This window comes from Salmo salar, chromosome 02, assembly GCF_965601325.2.
Source record: "Salmo salar chromosome 02, fSalSal1, whole genome shotgun sequence".
Taxonomy (NCBI): domain Eukaryota; kingdom Metazoa; phylum Chordata; class Actinopteri; order Salmoniformes; family Salmonidae; genus Salmo; species Salmo salar.
In genome coordinates, this window is record NC_138292.1 from 87745001 (window position 1) to 87766305 (window position 21305).

Sequence of the window (21305 nt, forward strand, 5' to 3'; positions counted from 1 at the left end):
ATCCTGTCGGGCTGTATCACCGCATGGTACGGCAGCTGCTCCGCCCATAACCGGAAGGCTCTCCAGAGGGTAGTGAGGTCTGCACAACGCATCACCGGGTGCAAACTACCTGCCCTCCAGGACACCTACACCACCCGATGTCACAGGAAGGCCAAAAAGATCAAGGACAACAACCACCCGAGCCACTGCCTGTTCACCCCGCTATCATCCAGAACGCGAGGTCAGTACAGGTGCATCAAAGCGGGGACCGAGAGACTGAAAAACAGCTTCTATCTCAAGGCCATCAGACTGTTAAACAGCCATCACTAACATTGAGTGGCTGCTGCCAACATACTGACTCAAATCTCTAGCCACTTTAATAATGGAAAAATTGATGTAATAAATGTATCACTAGCCACTTTAAACAATGCCACTTTATATAATGTTTACATACCCTACATTGCTCATCTCATATGTATATACTGTACTCTATACCATCTACTGCATCTTGCCTATGCCGTTCGGCCATCAGTCATTCATATATTTTTATGTACATATTCTTATTCCTTCCTTTACACTGTGTGTGTGTATAAGGTAGTTGCTGTGGAATTGTTAGGTTAGATTACATACACATGTTTAGCAGATGTTATTGCGGGTGTAGCGAAATGCTTGTGGTTCTAGCTCCGACAGTGCAGTAATATCTAACAAGTAATATCTAACAATTTCACAACATATACCCAATACACACAAATCTAAGTATTTGAATCTAGGTTTCTCTGTAGACATGATCCATCCCACCAGAGGGTGGAGGGGCTCCTGTATCAGTGGTTTTGACCAGATAGACACCTGTAGATATCCATTATAGTGCCCCCCATGAACTCTCCTAAGATTGGACTTTTCTATACCACGTATCACATGACTGTGTACACAACTGCCAACAGTAGAAAACACTCCCAGCGGAAGACAACCCTCCCAGCGGTATACAACTCTCCCAGCGGTATACAACCCTCCCAGCGGTAGAAAGCCCTCCCAGCGGTATACAACTCTCCCAGCGGTAGAAAGCCCTCCCAGCGGTATACAACTCTCCCAGCGGTATACAACTCTCCCAGCAGTAGAAAGCCCTCCCAGCGGTATACAACTCTCCCAGCGGTATACAACTCTCCCAGCGGTATACAACTCTCCCAGCGGTATACAACTCTCCCAGCGGTAGAAAGCCCTCCCAGCGGTATACAACTCTCCCAGTGGTATACAACCCTCCCAGCAGTAGAAAGCCCTCCCAGCGGTATACAACTCTCCCAGCGGTAGAAAAGTCTACCAGCGGTATACTGAGTACTGCCCCTATATATACAGTGCATTATACTGAGTACTACCCCTATATATACAGTGCATTATACTGAGTACTACCCCTATATATACAGTGCATTATACTGAGTACTACCCCTATATATACAGTGCATTATACTGAGTACTACCCCTATATATACAGTGCATTATACTGAGTACTGCCCCTATATATACAGTCCATTATACTGAGTACTGCCCCTATATATACAATGTATTCAGACCCATTCACTTTTTCTACATTTTGTTACATTACAGCCATATTCTAAAATTGAAGTTTTTTTCCCCCTCAACAATCTATACACAATACCCCAATACCCCATTTTTGAACATTTATTAAGTATTCAGACCCTTTGCTATGAGACTCAAAATTGAGCTCAGATGCATCCTGATTCCATTGATCATCCTTGAGATGTTTCTACAACTTGATTGGAGTCCACCTGTGGTAAATTCAATTGATTGGACATGATTTGGAAAGGCACACACCTGTCTATATAAGGTCACACAGTTGACAGTGCATGTCAGAGCAAAAACCAAGCTATGAGGTCGAAGGAATTGTCCATAGAGCTCAGAGACATAATTGTGTCGAGCCACAGATCTGGGGAAGGGTACCAAAAAATATCTGCAGCGTTCAAAGTCCCCAAGAACACAGTGGCCTCCATTATTCTTAAATGGAAGAAGTTCGAAACCACCAAGACTCTTCCTAGACCTGGCCACCTGGACAACTTAACAATCGGGGGAGAAGGGCCTTGGTCAGGGAGGTGACCAAGAACCTGATGGTCACTCTGACAGAGCTCCAGAGGACCAGCCTATTTCCTATGATGTAAACTACAATATAAATAACTTCAAATGTATGACTTCAAATTAAACCAATCGTTTGCACTCATGACTTGAGTGATTCAAGTAAACCAACGTTTTGGAAATACATAATCCATCTAACCAAATATCAAAGCATGTTAGCTCTATGAAGTTATCTTAGCCAGTCAGCTAATGTTAGCTATTTAGCCAACTAGCTATGGTCAGAGAGCTGCATCACAACTACAGGAGACCAGTTAGAACCCAACTAACAAAACCCAACTAAAACATAACTGCAGATCAAAAGAGCATAGACATACAGAATGATGGCAGGGAAAATCCCCAATATCCAACATACATAGATTCCAGATGTCAGTCATCTAGCGCACTAGCAGTAGGCCAAGATGGAAATAGTTAATAAACTCCCATAGTCTACTTCACAGAGAACATGCTGAAATGTATTGATAGGGAAACACAGCTTCCTGAAGCATTGACGCTTTCCAGGCCATTGTGTCAAAAATAGGTTCATTACTCAAGGCTTTGAGCAAAACAGAATTTAGAACAGCCACATTTTTATAGATGACGTCCCACACGCTGTAGCACGTACACATCGTAGCCTCTCTGTCATTTACTAAACCACTGGCCGTGTTCGAGAGCATCAAATCCATGCTGCATTGTGGGTAAATGGTGACTGGCTTACTGATTTATAAATAATAATGAGTAGTTATTTGTGATGCAAGGTGATTTGTAGATCAGTCAGTTGGCAGTCGCCTACAATGTTGAACCAGCCCAATACCAAACCAATCAGGTGGTTGTTTGATGAAATGAATCTTCAGACGTCATTGATCACGTGCTGCTGATAAAGTGATACAGGAATCAGCACACTGCTCTGAAGTTTACTGCTTAGCGATTTGGATGCATGCCTCGTAGCTCCGGTATCAAACGTAACATCCATACCGAAAGTTGACAAAACAAAAAGGAGCAAGCAGGTTGATTTTCTCTTTCGTTTTGAGCCCACAGCAAGAAGGCACCAGAGTCTACCGTGCTAACGGGTTCCCACTAGATAACACAACCACACAGTATATGAAAGCATGATGTGTTGCTAACGTTTACTAGCTTGAGATAGATACCGAGCTAGCATACAAACTCTGTAGCACAGAGTAGATCCTCCATATGACGTTGAGAAATAGTGCATTGTGGGTAGTTTAGAAGATATCCAGAAATAAGTGAATAAATATGTAACAACGCAAAAACATAACTGTTTGTACTTATACGTAATCAGATCTTCAATACAACTAAGTTACTAAGGCTTTAACCACACTGTGTTGTTACACTGGTGAGTAAAAACTCGTGCTTCCTTCCTCCTTTAACTTTTTGTCTGAAAATAAAATGTACATTTTACTGAACTGCGTCCAGTCAGCAGATGGACTAGATGCCGCTTAGGCCGCCCATTGTGACTCCGTCAAGAATTCAGCAGAGCAAGTTTGTATGAAGGTCTGGTTATTAAATGGGTACATTGTTCAATAGTAATATCCTCTAAAACGCTCTGGTGACAAACTTTGCTGCCCTGTTTCCAATTGTCCACATGGATGGGAGAACCTATTCAAGTAAGTAAGTAAATAGATTTTGAAAATGTAAAAAACAATAATGTATTATTAGCTAACTAGCTACAGCGCAGGCTAACTCAAATGAGCTGCTAAATGAGCTAGCTAGTTGGCTATTACATTGTCTTCCATATTCCTAGATACCTTGTAACTGGAGATTCCTTCAAAACGATTGCCTAAAGTTACCGTGTAGGGCACTGCAAGGTTGGGTGACCAGGGTCATCTGGGACTGCCTCCTGGAGGAATTCAGGTGTGTGAAGGCTACCTATGTCCTGTGTAACTTCATGAGGATGGACACGAGGACCAGGAGGTGATCTGCAGCTCGCCGCCGTGTGCCAGAGGAGGAGTCTGCTGCTTTGCAGGATGTTTCAAGGATGGGGTCCAACAACGCAGCAAGAGAGGCAATCCGTGTGCAGGAGATCTTCACCTCCTACTTCTTCAAAGAGGGTGCTGTTCCCTGGCAACACCATAGACTACACTATGCACAACCAAAGGCTCTTTTAAGAGCCATTCACATTGCAATAAGAATATTCTTTCATTTACTGAGCTATGTCAACTGCAGTTATTCAATTCACAGTTTCTCTCCCTTTGATTTCTACTTCTCATGTGAGGGTGCTGTTTAGGTAAGGGTGTGATGTCTGTGCAAAAACAAAACAGGCTATTTTAAATCACCCATATTGAAAGAATGTAGAACAATTAGACACCCTATAACCCACACCTACACACTCATGTATCTATCTGATTGATGGATTGTGTTGTGCAGTAAGCAGGCTCAGGTGTATAACTGTGGCTCCTTCCACCTTCAAAGAATAGGCAAGAGGGCCAACCATGGAGAATAGTAAGACACTTCATTATTTCTATAACTACGCTATATTGTTTGTCATTGTGTGTCCGTTCATGTTTTTCAGCATAAAGTACTCTGCAGCCACTTAGTGTGGTGTGGACACCAGGTGAGGCCACACACAGATTCCTGTTGAACACTGTCGCTTGAACTACCTTATTTTCTCAATAACAGTCTCTCCTTCACTTCATCCCTCTCTTCCCTTCTCCCTAAATCCTCTAGGTTATATCAGCTGTGTCGGTGAACCCCTCCTGCATTTGAACTGGCTACATAGAAGGCACAGCATGATCAGAGGTGAGAGGTCACTTGGTCAGGTCAACAGGAAGTATTGTTAAAGATATGCTTTACATTGAAATACAGACAAGAGATGCAGTAGTCCCAGAGTTAATGATCCAAGGTCAGTTTAGCATCTCACCTCCTGATTGATGACTAACAATGTTAGAATAAAAAATAAAAACACAAGGTTTAAACATGCTCTCTCTCTCCATCTGTCTCTCGTCTGCAGGTATGTTTTGATGTGAGAGGATGCCAACCCCCAGTCCCATCATCGCCACCTCACCTGCTTTTAAGAACCTTTGTGCCGACGAGAGACACTATTATGTAATTGTGATGAACTGAGAGGATATTTAGGTAGCACTGTAATTCATTAATCATGTGCTGCCTTCCCTGCTCCTATGTGCTTACCTCTTTCCCTTTCTGTCTTTTACACCTCTCTCACCACCTCCTCTTTCTTCCTCTGTTTTTATAATGCACAACAGATGTTCATTGAAGGATAGATTGAAACTTGTATTTATAACACTTGGAAAATGAGCTTTTCAGTAAAGAATTTCACATTCTCTACTGGTTGAAATGAAGTGTAATGTGATGAAATACTCCACCTATCCTGTGTTTATCAGATCAATGCAGATGAAGGGCATTAGATGTTGAGATGAACCAGTGTTAGAGTATTTACATGATGCATAGGAAGTGTAGTGTTCTGTTTTTTAACATTATATTTCTGTATATATGAATGAACTAGTTAACTCCTGTTTCTAGTCTATTAGTTACAATGTGTAACCATTGATGTCCCAGGACCAAGATTGGTAAACACTGTTGAAGTGTATAATTGTAATACATACATGCAGACACAGCGTCATTCAAAGACTGGAATTTGATACTCCTGGTATTGGATATGACTGAAAAATAATCTCAAAGACATTCATACCTAAACTGCACCTTTATTTGCCACATGATCAGTGAATATATTAAATGTACAGGCTACAATGTGGGGATCTCATGCATGGTAATAACTACATGTATATATGACTTGCATCCTTGGTACAACATTTTATATTCAACTCAATCCATAAATCAAATCAAATCTATTTATATAGCCCTTCTTACATGAGCTGATATCTCAAAGTGCTGTACAGAAACACAGCCTAAAACCCCAAACAGCAAGCAATGCAGGTGTAGTAGCACGGTGGCTAGGAAAAACTCCCTAGAAAGGCCAAAACCTTGGAAGAAACCTAGAGAGGAACCAGGCTATGAGGGGTGGCCAGTCCTCTTCTGGCTGTGCCGGGTGGAGATTATAACAGCACATGGCCAAGATGTTTAAATGTTCATAAATGACCAGCATGGTCAAATAATTATAATCATAGTAGTTGTCAAGGGTGCAACAAGTCAGCAACTCAAGAGTAAGTGTCAGTTGGCTTTTTCATAGCCGATCTTTGAGAGTATCTCTACCGCTCCTGCTGTCTCTAGAGAGTTGAAAACAGCAGGTCTGGGACAGGTAGCACGTCCGATGAACAGGTCAGGGTTCCAGCAGGTTTGGGACAGCAGTTCTGGGACAGGTAGCACTTCCGGTGAACAGGTCAGGGTTCCATAGCCGCAGTCAGAACAGTTGAAACTGGAGCAGCAGCACGGCCAGGTGGACTGGGGACAGCAAGGAGTCATCATGCCAGGTAGTCCTGAGGCATGGTCCTAAAGCTCAGGTCTTCCAAGAGAGAGAAAGAAAGAGAGAATTAGAGAGAGCATATTTAAATTCACACAGGACACCGGATAAGACAAGAGAAATACTCCAGATGTAACAGACTGACCCTAACCCCCCGACACATAAACTACTGCAGCATGAATACTGGAGGCTGAGACAGGAAGGGTCAGGAGACACTGTGGCCCCATCCGATGATACCCCCGGACAGGGCCAAACAGGCAGGACATAACCCCACCCACTTTGCCAAAGCACAGCCCCCAAACCACTGGAGGGATATCTCCAACCACCAACTTACCATCCTGAGACAAGGCCGAGTATAGCCCACAAAGATCTCCGCCACAGCACAACCCAAGGGGGGGTGCGCCAACCCAGACAGGAAGACCACGTCAGTGACTCAACCCGCTCAAGTGATGCACCCCCCTAAGGACAGCGTGGAAGAACACCAGTAAGCCAGTGACTCAGCCCCTGTAATAGGGTTAGAGGCAGAGAATCCCAATGGAGAGAGGGGAACCGGCCAGGCAGAGACAGCAAGGGCAGTTCGTTGCTCCAGCCTTTCCATTCACCTTCACACCTCTGGGCCAGACTACATTTAATCATAGGACCTACTGAAGAGATTAGTCTTCAGTAAAGACTTAAAGGTTGAGACTGAGTCTGCGTCTCTCACATGGGTAGGCAGACCATTCCATAAAAATGGAGCTCTATAGGAGAAAGCCCTGCCTCCAGCTGTTTGCTTAGAAATTCTAGGGACAATTAGGAGGCCCGCGTCTTGTGACCGTAGCGTACGTGTAGGTATGTACGGCAGGACCAAATCGGAAAGATAGGTAGGAGCAAGCCCATGTAATGCTTTGTAGGTTAGCAGTAAAACCTTGAAATCAGCCCTTGCCTTAACAGGAAGCCAGTGTAGGGAGGCTAGCACTGGAGTAATATTATCACATTTTTTGGTTCTAGTCAGGATTCTAGCAGCCGTATTTAGCACTAACTGAAGTTTTTTTAGTGCTTTATCCGGGTAGCTGGAAAGTAGAGCATTGCAGTAGTCCGACCTAGAAGTAACAAAAGCGTGGATTAATTTGTCTGCATCATTTTTGGACAGAAAGTTTCTGATTGTTGCAATGTTACATAGATGGAAAAAGCTGTCCTTGAAACAGTCTTGATATGTTCTTCAAAAGAGAGATCAGGGTCCAGAGTAACGCCGATGTCCTTCACAGTTTTATTTGAGACGACTGTACAACCATCCAGATTAATTAGGCTTCATTAATGTCATTCAGGCTGTTTTGAAGTTGATACAACTGGCTATGATAGCTGAGGTTCATAGCTAGGTTCTGAACTAATATGTATACCAAACGTTTGGGTCCATACACAGATCGGCTAGATAGCTAGCTACACATCCATAGGCATACAGGTATTTTAAACCATCCACTGCAAAATAAGCAAGAACATAGCTAGCTACGTTATTTCATCTATCTGGATGGCAAATATCAGCAAAGCAAGCTAACACAATTGTACATTCAATTTGCAGTGAATTCTTCAACTAGCTAGATTCTATACATCCACTGTTTCACAAAACGACAGCCTGGTTTGCTGGTTATTTCTGGAGTCCCTAAAACAACCAGAATGACAATTTCATACTCATGTCACAACACCCATAAAGCTAGTCAGCTAGCTGGCTAATGTTAGCTAGTCAGCTAGCTGGCTAAATCACGATTTTTTTTTCGTGAATGGACTTTATGATAAAAAAAATGCATAATCGTTTGTCTCTACATTAACTAACATTTCTGTCAACTGTACATGTTTTTGCATGATTCATTATGACGTTATAATCCCTTACATTTGCTTCCATCCTAGTATTTCTTCCATCCCAGTTCAGTTCTGTGTAGGGGTACCCCTCTCTCCTAGTATTTCTGTCCGCCATCTTTGATCCAGTTCAGTTCTGTGTAGGGGTACCCCTCTCTCCTAGTATTTCTGTCGGTCATCTTTGATCCAGTTCAGTTCTGTGTAGGGGTACCCCTCTCTCCTAGTATTTCTGTCCGACATCTTTGATGAAGAAAGTCTAACAGTCACTAGTGCAGCAGCCTCCCCCGGTCCTAGTGCCGGCCCTGTAAGACGTTTAAGATGCGATGGAACGTTGACGAATAAAATAAATCACAGAAAAAATATATTGACTGATATTGATTTATTTAGGAGGGGCTAATGAATATTTTAGGACTAGCGACGTCCCTGATCCCTACCCTTTAACTTTTTGTCTGAAAATAAAATAAACATTTTACTCAACTGCGTTACCCACTCCAGTCAGCAGATGGCGGTGTGGGAATTTAACGCAATGCTGTTGGTGTGAGGTATAATCTAGTGGACGGAACACTTCTTTCAACAGCAGCAACAGTTCGTCAGCCACCTCGGTAGCTTGCTAGACAAAATAGCCGAACCAATAAAGCTCTTTAGACGCTTTCGTGGATATTAGCCACTGTGTTTAATACCCACTACTGTCGTCTAGTTAGTTATCCGATTTAATTTCATATTTACGGTGTTGTTGTTATTAGTCAGCTAGCGGGCTCGTTAAGTTAGCAGTAGCCTAGCTAGCTAACATCTCCGACCATGAGCTCACTAAGCTACTATCCTGCTAAAGAAGAGGTCTGCTGGGCGGAGAAACAGGGTCTGTGGCTGAACGTTGTCATGAAAGAGGAAGAGGAGGCTGTCACAATACAAAAACAAGTAGAGGGTGAGGCTGTTACAGTGAAAGAAGAAGAGAAAGACGCGTTCAGAGTGAAAGAGGAAGAGGACGTTACTGTGAAAGAGAGGAGGAAGTGAAAGAGGATGATGCATGTTTTGGGGTGAAAGAGGAGGAGGGTGAGATGACTGTCACATTGGATGAAGAGGAGGAAACTGGATATCTGGGCCTGGTTTCCCAAAGGCATGTTAAGGCATCCAATGGTTCTAACGATGAACAGGCCCTGGTTAACACTAGTAAGTAATGTCTTAAAAACAAATCAAATCAAATGTATTTGTCACACACACATGGTTAGCAGGTGTTAATGCAAGTGTAGCGAAATGCTTGTGCTTCTAGTTCCTGACCATGCAGTAATATCTAACAAGTAGTATAACCAAACAGTTTCACAACAACTACCTTACACACACAAGTGTAAAGGAATGAATACAAATATGTACATAAAAATATATAAATCAGTGATGGCCGAGCGGCATAGGCAAGATGCAGTAGATGGTATAGAGTACAGTATATACATATGAGATGAGTAATGTAGGGTATGAAAACATTATATAAAGTGGCTAGTGATCCATTTAATTACATCAAGATGCAGTAGATGGTATAGCGTACAGTATATACATAAGAGATGAGTAATGTAGGGTAAGGTAACATATAATATAAAGTGGCTAGTGATAAATTGATTACATCAATTTTTCCATTATTAAAGTGGCTGGAGTTGAGTCAGTATGTTGGCAGCAGCCACTCAATGTTAATGATGGCTGTTTAACAGTCTGATGGCCTTGAGAAGAAGCTGTTTTTCAGTCTCTCGGTCCCAGCTTTGATTCACCTGTACTGACCTCGCCTTCTGGATGATAGCAGGGTGAACAGGCAGTGGCTCGGGTGGTTGTTGTCCTTGATGATCTTTTTGGCCTTCCTGTGACATCGGGTGGTGTAGGTGTCCTGGAGAGCAGGTAGTTTGCACCCGGTGATGCGTTGTGCAGACCTCACTACCCTCTGGAGAGCCTTCCGGTTATGGGCGGAGCAGTTGCCGTACCAGGCGGTGATACAGCCCGACAGGATGCTCTCGATTGTGCATCTGTAAACGTTTGTGAGTGTTTTTGGTGACAAGCCAAATTTCTACAGCCTCCTGAGGTTGAAGAGGCGCTGCTGCGCCTTCTTCACCACGCTGTCTCTGTGGGTGGACCATTTCAGTTTGTCCGTGATGTGTACGCCGAGGAATTTAAAACTCTCCACCCTCTCCACTACTGTCCCGTCGATGTGGATATGGGGGTGCTCCCTCAGCTGTTTCCTGAAGTCCACGATCATCTCTTTTGTTTTGTTGACATTGAGTGTGAGATTATTTTCCTGACACCACACTCCGAGGGCCCTCACCTCCTCCCTGTAGGCCCTCTTGTCGTTGTTGGTAATCAAGCCTACCACTGTAGTGTCGTCTGCAAACTTGATGATTGAGTTGGAGGCGTGCATGGCCACACAGTCATGGGTGAACAGGGAGTACAGGAGAGGGCTGAGAACGCACCCTTGTGGGGACCCAGTGTTGAGGATCAGCGGGGAGGAGATGTTGTTACCTACCCTCACCCCCTGGGGGCGGCCGTCAGGAAGTCCAGGACCCAGTTGCACAGGGCGGGATCGAGACCCAGGGTCTCGAGCTTAATGACGAGTTTGGAGGGTTCTATGGTGTTAAATGCTGAGCTGTAATCGATGAACAGCATTCTTACATAGGTATTCCTCTTGTCCAGATGGGTTAGGGCAGTGTGATGGCGATTGCGTCGTCTGTGGACCTATTGGGTTGGTAAGCAAATTGGAGTGGGTGTCAGGTAGGGTGGAGGTGATATGGTCCTTGACTAGTCTCTCAAAGCACTTCATGATGACGGAAGTGAGTGCTACAGGGCGGTAGTCATTTAGCTCAGTTACCTTAGCTTTCTTGGGAACAGGAACAATGGTGGCCCTCTTGAAGCATGTGGGGATGGCAGACTGGGATAAGGACTGATTGAATATGTCCGTAAACACACCAGCCAGCTGGTCTGCGCATGCTCTGAGGACGCGGCCGGGAATGCCGTCTGGGCCGGCAGCCTTGCGAGGGTTAACACGTTTAAATGTTGGCTGCAGTGAAGGAGAGCCCGCAGGTTTTGGTAGCGGGCCGTGTCAGTGGCAAAAAAAAAAAAAAAAGCGAACAAAAAAGTTGTTTAGTCTGTCTGGGAGCAAGGCGTCTTGATCCGCGACGTGGCTGGTTTTCCTGTTGTAGTCTGTGATTGACTGTAGACCCTGCCACATACCTACATTTACATTTAAGTCATTTAGCAGACGCTCTTATCCAGAGCGACTTACAAATTGGTGCATTCACCTTATGATATCCAGTGGAACAACCACTTTACAATAGTGCATCTAAATCTTTTAAGGGGGGGGGGGGTTAGAAGGATTACTTTATCCTATCCTAGGTATTCCTTAAAGAGGTGGGGTTTCAGGTGTCTCCGGAAGGTGGTGATTGACTCCGCTGTCCTGGCATCGTGGGGGAGCTTGTTCCACCATTGGGGTGCCAGAGCAGCGAACAGTTTTGACTGGGCTGAGCGGGAACTGTGCTTCCTCAGAGGTGGATGAACGCAGTGCCCTTGTTTGGGTGTAGGGCCTGATCAGAGCCTGAAGGTATGGAGGTGCCGTTCCCTTCACAGCTCCGTAGGCAATCGCCATGGTCTTGTAGCGGATGCGAGCTTCAACTGGAAGCCAGTGGAGAGAGCGGAGGAGCGGGGTGACGTACCTCTTGTGTCTGAGCCGTTGAATTGCGACTCCACTTTGTCTCTGTACTGACGCTTAGCTTGAGGCACAAACTCTGCAGTTGTTGAGCTGATGTGTGGTGTTAAAGGGGAAATATGCAATAGCTACATCTATATTTAGACTTTTTAAACTATTTATTTATAGCCATTGATTCTTGAAGAATATAACACATGCCTCATGAGCTTAGTTCAACTGTTGTACCCCATCAGAACCCAGAATAAGCTAATTTTTTTACTCCAATCTTTATAAACAATGTAAATCAACACTGTATAGCCTCAACATGGTTAAAACTATAATGCTGATATCATGGATAGTCAGTCCTTGCATCCATAGGTCTGTCTATGAATTTGAGAGTAGTTACATTTCTCCAGACCCATCCATCATCTTATTACCAAAACAGTGGTGGAATTACAGTTTTGTTATTGTTTCAGCTGCAGACTGGTTGGTTGATTGTGTGGCTTTTTTGAAGGGACAACCTAGGATTTAAACAGCAACAAAATGGCTGCCCAGAGACTTGGTTTGGTAAACAGTTGAGGAATGGGGGATGGAGAAATGTAACCACTCAAATTCATAGAGAAAGCTTTTATAGCAACCGTAACCCAAAACCTAGCTACCTCATCAAGAAGTTCAGATATCTTGGCGTAACAGTTATAAGGTGTTGGCTTGACAGTCGCTGGACCCCTGAATTGACTACACTATAAATACAAGGACTGGCTGTTCATAAGGTCAAAATGATAGTTTTAAACAAGATTTCAAGGCTATACAGTGCTTGTTTACAAACAGTGGCGTTTTTCAAGCTTGTGTTTTGGTTTCTGATGGGGTAATACAGTTCAAATATTTGAGGCATTTATAAGTTATATTCTACAAGAATCAATGGTTATATAGTGTAGATTGCCAGTGTATATTCTACAAGAATCAATGGTTATATAGTATAACTGCCAGTGTAGATTTCCTGTGGGGGTCAAATTGTTACAGCTGTTGATAAGTCATTAGCTGTGTTAGAATACTCATACTAACCGTACTATTTGTGACGTGAATTTAGTATATAGTATGCTTATTGGTCATAGTATGACGTAGTTAGTATGCCAAAAGATCCTGGATATCGTACTAAATTCACCAAAATATGGCGTAAACACGCAGTACTTTAGGGCCCATAATGCAATTCTTCAGGAAATGGGCGTGGCTTCACATTGTTTTCAGATTGGAAGAAAATGGCGGAAAATATGCAGCTGAAGTCCGAGAGCCGATACAAATTCATTGCTTTAACTAATTATGACAAATGTTAAGAAAATGTTGAGCAATGTAATAATGTAATGCTTTTTCAAATAAGTTACCTTACATGTTATTTTAGCTGACAATTTGTTAGCATGTTATTACAGCAGTATGCACCGGTATGTTAACTAGCTACCATTCTTAACAGTGTAGCTGTTTAGTTACAGTCACATGTTCAACTATCATCAGCTGAGACAGGAAATCGTTTTCTGAATGACAGTCAAATAGTGGCGGCAGGTAGCCTAGTGGTTAGAGCGTTGGACTAGTAACCGAAAGGTTGCAAGATTGACTCCCCGAGCTGACAAGGCAGTTAACCCACTGTTCCTAGGCCGTCATTGAAAATAAGAATTTGCTCTTAACTGACTTGCCTAGTTAAATAAAGCTTAAAATAAGACTTTTTAAATGGAGCAGAATTAAAGGTAAAATAAATGTTAAAATGACAAACAAATGACAAACAAAGTGCTTCTTCATTCATTACTCTGGTAAAGACAGTTGGATCCAACTAGAGGTTGACCGATTTATCGGAATGGCTGATTAATTAGGGCCGATTTCAAGTTTTCATAACAGTATTTGGACACCGATTTGCCGATTTTAAAATTTTTTAAATGTTTAAATTATTATTTTTTTACACTTTTTTTTAAACTAGGCAAGTCCGTTAAGAACACATTCTTATTTTCAATGACAGCCTAGGAACGGTGGGTTAACTGCCTTGTTCAGGGGCAGAACAACAGATTTTTACCTTGTCAGCTCGGGGATTCAATCATGCAACCTTACGGTTAACTAGTCCAACGCTCTAACCGCCTGCTTTACATTGCACTCCATGAGGAGCCTGCCTGATACGCGAATGCAGTAAGAAGCCAAGGTAAGTTGCTAGCTAGCATTAAACTTATCTTATTGTCACGTCCTGACCAGTAATAGGGGTTATTTGTTATTGTAGTTTGGTCAGGATGTGGCAGAGGGTATTTGTTTTATGTGGTTCGGGGTGGTGGTTTGTTTAGTAGGGTATTTGATTTATGTATTCCGGGGGTTTTTGGGCACTGTTCTATGTTAGCGTATTTCTATGTTCTGTCTAGTCTTTTGTATTTCTAATGTTTTGTTAATTGGGGTTGGACTCTCAATTGGAGGCAGGGGTTTTCTAGTTGCCTCTGATTGAGAGTCCTATATATAGGTGTGTGTTTGTTGAGTACTTTGTGGGAGATTGTTCTGTGTATAGCCTTGTGCCTTACCAGCCTGTGAATAGTCGTTGTGTTTTCTTTGTGTACGTGTTTGTTTTGGTTCTCCTTCTTGTCCATTAAATAAAAAGAAGATGAGTGCACATTTCCCCGCTGCATTTTGGTCTAAATCCGACGACAGTCGTTACACTTATAAAAATCAATCAAACATAATCACTAGTTAACTACACATGGTTGATGATATTACTAGTTTATCTAGCCTGTCCTGCGTTGCATATAATCGATGCGGTGCGCAGTCGTGAAAAAGCACTGTCGTTGCTCCAACGTGTACCTAACCATAAACATCAATGTCTTTCTTAACCTCTATGGGCTAGGTGGGACGCTAGCGTGCCACCCGTGGTGCACTCCATCAACAGCAGGTGCATTTCAAGAGCGGCAAATTTGAATCCAAATAAATGTCAAAATTCAAATTTTTCAAACATACAACTATTTTACACCCTTTGAAAGATAAACATCTCCTTAATCTAACCACGTTTTACGATTTCAAAAAGGTTTTACGGCGAAAGCATAAATTTAGAGTATGTTAGGACAGTACATTTACAAGAGTTGTGTGTAATGTTTTGTCAATTCAAAGACAGGGTCACCAAAACCATAAAACCAGCTAAAATGATGCACTAACCTTTTACAATCTCCATCAGATGACACTCCTAGGACATTATGTTAGACAATGCATGCATTTTTAGTTCTATCAAGTTCATATTTATATCCAAAAACAGCGTTTTACTATGGCATTGATGTTGAGGAAATCGTTTCCCTCCAATAACCGGCAGTCAAGTCAGCGTCACAAATTAAATAATTAAAATTAGAAAACATTGGTAAAATATTATATTGTCATTTAAAGAATTATAGATTTACATCTCTTGAACGCAATCAACTTGCCAGATTTAAAAATAACCTTACTGGGAAATCACACTTTGTAATAATCTGAGCACTGCGCCCAGAAAAATATGCGTTGCGATACAGACTAGACGTCATGTTGGGGAGATCTAAAATCGAAAATACTATGTAAATAATCCATTACCTTTGATTCTCTTCATCAGATGTCACTTCCAGGTATCACAGGTCCATAACGAATGTAGTTTTGTTCAAAAAAGCTCATCATTTATGTCCAAAAATCTCCATCTTGTTAGCACATGATCTAAGCCAGCCGGACTTCTCGTCATGAACGAGGGGAAAAAATATATTTACGTTCGTTCAAACATGTCAAACGTTGTATAGCATAAATCATTAGGGCCTTTTTTAACCAGAACATGAATAATATTCAAGGTGGACGAATGCATACTCTTTTATAACGTATTGGAACGAGGGTACCCAACATGAACTCGCGCGCCAGGTGTCTAATGGGCCATCATCGTTCCATGGCTCTTGTTCGGTCAGATCTCCCTCCAGAAGACTCAAAACACTTTGTAAAGGCTGGTGACATCTAGTGGAAGCAATAGGAAGTGCCAAAATATTCCTCAGCCCCTGTGTTTTTCAATGGGATAGGTTTAAAGGTAATACAACACATCAGGTATCCACTTCCTGTCAGAAAATGTCTCAGGGTTTTGCCTGCCAAATGAGTTCTGTTATACTCACAGACACCATTCAAACAGTTTTAGAAAATTTAGGGTGTTTTCTATCCATATGTAATAAGTATATGCATATTCTAGTTACTGGGTAGGAGTGGTAACCAGATTAAATCGGGTATGTTTTTTTATCCAGCCGTGTCAATACTGCCCCCTAGCCCTAACAGGTTAAAATCAATACACAGAAGTAAATATTTTTAAACCTGCATATTTAGCTAAAATAAATCCAGGTTAGCAGGCAATATTAACCAGGTGAAATTGTGTCACTTCTCTTGCGTTCATTGCACGCAGAGTCAGGGTATATGCAACAGTTTGGGCCGCCTGGCTCGTTGCGAACTAATTTGCCAGATTTTTATGTAATTATGACATAAACATTGAAGGTTGTGCAATGTAACAGGAATATTTAGACTTATGGATGCCACCCGTTAGAACCGGTTCCGTATTTCACTGACAGGAAAAACGTTTTGTTTTCGAGATGATAGTTTCCGGATTCGACCATATTAATGACCTAAGGCTCGTATTTCTGTGTGTTATTATAATTAAGTCTATGATTTGATATTTGATAGAGCAGTCTGACTGAGCGGTGGTAGGCACCAGCAGGCTCGTAAGCATTCATTCAAACAGCACTTTCGTGCGTTTTGCCAGCAGCTCGTCGCAATGCTTCAAGCATTGCGCTGTTTATGACTTCAAGCCTGTCAACTCCCAAGATTAGGCTGGTGTTACCGATGTGAAATGGCTAGCTAGTTAGCCGGGTGCGCGCTAATAGCGTTTCAAACGTCACTCGCTCTGAGACTTGGAGTAGTTGTTCCCCTTGTTCTGCATGGGTAATGCTGCTTCGAGGGTGGCTGTTGTCGATGTGTTCCTGGTTTGAGCCCAGGTAGGAGCGAGGAGAGGGACGGAAGCTGTACTGTTACTGGCAATACTAAAGTGCCTATAAGAACATCCAATAGTCAAAGGTATATGAAATACAAATCATATAGAGAGAAATAGTCCTATAATAACTACAACCTAAAACTTCTTACCTGGGAATATTGAAGACTCATGTTAAAAGGAACCACCAGCTTTCATATGTTCTCATGTTCTGAGCAAGGAACTTAAACGTTTAGCTTTCTTACATGGCACATATTGCACTTTTACTTTCTTCTCCAACACTTTCTTTTTGCATTATTTAACCCAAATTGAACATGTTTCATTATTTATTTGAGGCTAAATTGATTTTATTTTTGTATTATATTAATTTAAAATAAGTGTTCATTCAGTATTATTGTAATTGTCATTATTACAAATAAATTAAAGTAAAAATTATTATTATATATTTTTTTCATCGGCCGATTAATCGGTATCGGCTTTTTTTTGGTCCTCCAATAATCGGCATCGGCGTTGAGAAATCATAATCGGTCGACTTCTAGATCGAACATCCCTAACAAATTGATGTTTATAATGTGTTAATGTCTGTTTGATTTACAGTAGGGTCTCGTTAGTCAGTTTAGACACAGAGATACTTATCTCATAATGTGTAGAGAACTGTTCCTTGATGGATAGGCTATTGTACAACACACAGAGCTATTTTCCTTTATTCAGGACATTTAGAATGACAACACATTACAGAGTAGCCTAGTGGGATTATTCACAAAATTAGCTGGTTATGACATGTCATGACAAAGACATTTTTAGTTTCCATGTTTCACCTAAAATATTAAATGATTTTCGTCCTAGGTCTATGTTATTGTTAGGTGAAGTTATGGGTCCTACAGTAGGTCTATGTTGTTATTAGGTGAAGTTATGGGTCCTACAGTAGGTCTATGTTAGGTGAAGTTATGGGACAATTTGTTCAACACTTAGTGTACAAACCCTCATTGTCAGGCTAATAGAAAAGCATTTTACTGGTTGAAGTATTTTTTTAAGTATAAAGCAGTTGATTTGCAACAATAAAACAAACATTTTATTAAGCAGGACATTCAAACGAGCCTTACAATTATAATCCAAAAGTAATGTGAAATGCACTCATAAGCAACCTGGAAATGGAGGCTATTTTTGCTGTCAGCCTATGAGAACTCCCCTGAGTTTTCCCCCACGGTGGTGAATTAGTGAACAGACACAGAGCTTAATGTGAGTTTCCTTGAGTAGCACTCCTGATCTTGCGCTGTAATATTCAGAATACATTGAAAAACGAAAATCTTTGCTCACCATTTTTGCTCCAAGCAGATATACTACATCCATAACTAGTGGTTTCCTCATTAGCAGATATACTACATCCATAACTAGTGGTTTCCTCATTACCAGAAATACTACATCCATAACTAGTGGTTTCCTCATTACCAGATATACTACATCCATAACTAGCGGTTTCCTCATGACCAGATATACTACATCCATAACTAGCGGTTTCCTCATTACCAGATATACTACATCCATAACTAGTGGTTTCCTCATTACCAGATATACTACATCCATAACTAGTGGTTTCCTCATTACCAGATATACTACATCCATAACTAGTGGTTTCCTCATTAGCAGATATACTACATCCATAACTAGTGGTTTCCTCATTACCAGATATACTACATCCATAACTAGCGGTTTCCTCATTACCAGATATACTACATCCATAACTAGTGGCTTTCTCATTACCAGATATACTACATCCATAACGAGCGGTTTCCTCATTAGCAGGGAGGTGTTTCTGCAATCAAATTGTGTGTGCATCGCCCTCGTGCTGCAATTTTAGCAAACACAGAAAGGGGCAACATATGACTATTGTTGCTAACTTGACTGTTATAAGACAATTGTCAAATAATTTAACATTCATTAAAGACTTCAGTTGTTGTACAACATCGAACCCAGAATCTCTGGTCACACAGATAGACCACTGCTCCACCCGGGAGGCCTGATTTTTTTTCAGCCAGTAGACACCATGTTTATATTGTAGAAGGTGAAGCATTGTACTTGATTATAATGTGAAATGGAAGTTGTTTTCTGTTGGTGGTGAGCAGACTTGTCCAACAAAAATGTAGGATATATTTGTTGTCTTAAAGGTGAAGGTTTTACAGGCTTTGGCTTTTCCATTTATGTTTTGAGGTTGGACTTTAGCACGTCTAGCTCGTTAGCACGTCTAGCTCGTTAGCACGTCTAGCTCGTTAGCACGTCTAGCTCGTTAGCACGTCTAGCTCGTTAGCACGTCTAGCTCGTTAGCACGTCTAGCTCGTTAGCACGTCTAGCTCGTTAGCACGTCTAGCTCGTTAGCACGTAGGACGCACTGATTGGTGTCACCTCGTTAGTCAGTATGTGTTACACCTGTGCTGACTGGTTAGGAAGAACACTTCTACAGCCAGAGAGGTGACAGGTCACACATGGTTTAGATGGTAAATATTTATGTCCCCTTAGCGGTTCATCATGTCAGCAAAAGGGAATATGTTCCATCATCTATGTTTATTTACATTAGTGCAAATTGTCCACTGATATTGGTGTAATTTCTCACCCCTTTTGGCTGTATGAAAATTAATTTCCCCTCAGACACACACATTTGTTCTTTGTTATTATGAAGGTAATTTGTGTCAAATGTACTTTTCCCCACTCATTCACCCCAACATTTAGGTGCCATGTGTAACTGAGGGGACTGAAAGACAGCTTCTATCTCAAGGCCATCAGACTGTTAAATAGCCATCACTAGCACAGAGAGGCTGCAGCCTATATACACAGACTTGAAATCATTGGCCACTTTAATAAATGGAACACTAGTCACTTTAATAATGTCCCTTTTAATAATGTTCACATATCTTGCATTTCTTATCTCATATGTATAAACTGTATCTCAGTCTATGCTGCTCTGACATTGTTTATCCATATATTTATATATTTTGAATTCCATTCCTTTACTTAGATATGTGTGTATTGGGTATTTGTTGTGAAATTGTTAGATATTGCTGCACTGTGGGAACTAGAAGGACAAGCATTTCGCTACACCTGCAATAACATCTGCTGAACACCTGTATGTGACCAATAACATTTGATTTATGAAGGTAATTTGTGTAAAATGTATTTTTCCCCACTCATTCACCCCATCTCTTTACATTGCTTATGCATATTCAATGGCCTGACTGCATCCAGACTGTCAAAGGCCCATCCTGGTAGATCTGAACCTAATGCAGCTTGGAGTGATCGGATGACAGAAGTCACGTTTAGGTGCCAGGTGTAACTGAGATGCTCCATATCCATTACTTTGAGTGTTATATATAATATTACTAAATGTGTTTATTTATGTGTTGCAGGGGCAGTCAAGAAATGGAACAGCAAGGCCACAGAACATGACATAAGCAGAGCTGTGGGAGACCACCTCAAGCCCCTGGTAGAGCCGGGGGTGGTGTTTACCACTCCACCACGCCTTCAGCAGGCTGGAAATGTGGGATTGGTAGTGTTTTTCATACTAAGATGGACCAAGATATGTGTTGCTTTTACACATATTTGTTAATTGGTTTGGCATGAGTCTTGATTGGTCGGTCATTGGGTTCGTCTTACAATATGTTCTAATCAAATCAAGCTTTGTTTATACAGTACATTTAAGACATGGATGCAACACAATGGCTTCACAGGAAAAAAATGATAGAAGAATTTATATGTTAAAGTATTCCACCCTGAAACTGTAGAATTGTGTTAAGATCATAATCTGATGATGATGTGTGTTTCAAAGTAGGTCAGAGAAATATTGACAGTTAGGAGGGAACATGTCTGTGTGGGTTTGTCGGAAACAAGTTGATCTATTTCTCTGAAGACTGAGCTCCGAGAAGGGAAGTAAGCCAGGCGTTGCGAAACCAGAGGTTTCCTGTTTTGAGCTAGACTTGTCAGTTGCAGACATGAAGATAGAGGAACCCGGTTAGACAGAAAGAGCTATCAAAGTAGAAAATTGCGACAGAGTTAAAGAGGGGCATTTATAAAGTGTATGATATAACCAAATGTGAGGTATAAAAGGCTATGTACATTGTATGATTTTTAGAATAAATAGAATAGAATAAAGGACTGATCTATTGCAGAATCTGAGACTTTGTCTAATTCTTTATTGAAGCCTTACAACCTTCGGGAAATAGACAAAGCTTTGAGTAGTAGTTGAGTTCAACCATTGAGATAGCAAAATTCCCATGACAAATAAACAGAAATATTTAGTACACAAACATCAGATAAACAGATGACTAAACTGAAAGACTAATGAGCATTGATTAAAA

General features: G+C 41.6%; 3 long non-coding RNA genes across 9 annotated transcripts; 2 read left to right on the plus strand and 1 right to left on the minus strand.

Moving 5' to 3' along the window:
- Positions 1-2809: 2809 nt before the first annotated feature.
- LOC145863011 (uncharacterized) lies at positions 2810-5924 on the plus strand. 7 transcript variants are annotated; one of them, XR_014382345.1, is made up of 4 exons: positions 2843-4166; positions 4628-4669; positions 4783-4854; positions 5066-5924. It is a non-coding gene; the product is annotated as an uncharacterized LOC145863011 (long non-coding RNA). The 7 variants fall into 7 exon arrangements; XR_014382343.1 differs by having other exon boundaries at positions 2841-4166; positions 4628-4854; XR_014382346.1 differs by having other exon boundaries at positions 2842-3451; positions 3532-4854.
- Positions 5762-8883, minus strand: LOC145863012 (uncharacterized). The gene is made up of 2 exons (XR_014382347.1): positions 8358-8883; positions 5762-6535 (listed from the first exon to the last, which is right to left on the minus strand). It is a non-coding gene; the product is annotated as an uncharacterized LOC145863012 (long non-coding RNA).
- Positions 8884-8907: 24 nt separating this feature from the next.
- LOC123732554 (uncharacterized) lies at positions 8908-21118 on the plus strand. The gene is made up of 2 exons (XR_006763220.2): positions 8908-9490; positions 20358-21118. It is a non-coding gene; the product is annotated as an uncharacterized LOC123732554 (long non-coding RNA).
- The last annotated feature ends 187 nt before the right edge of the window (positions 21119-21305 follow it).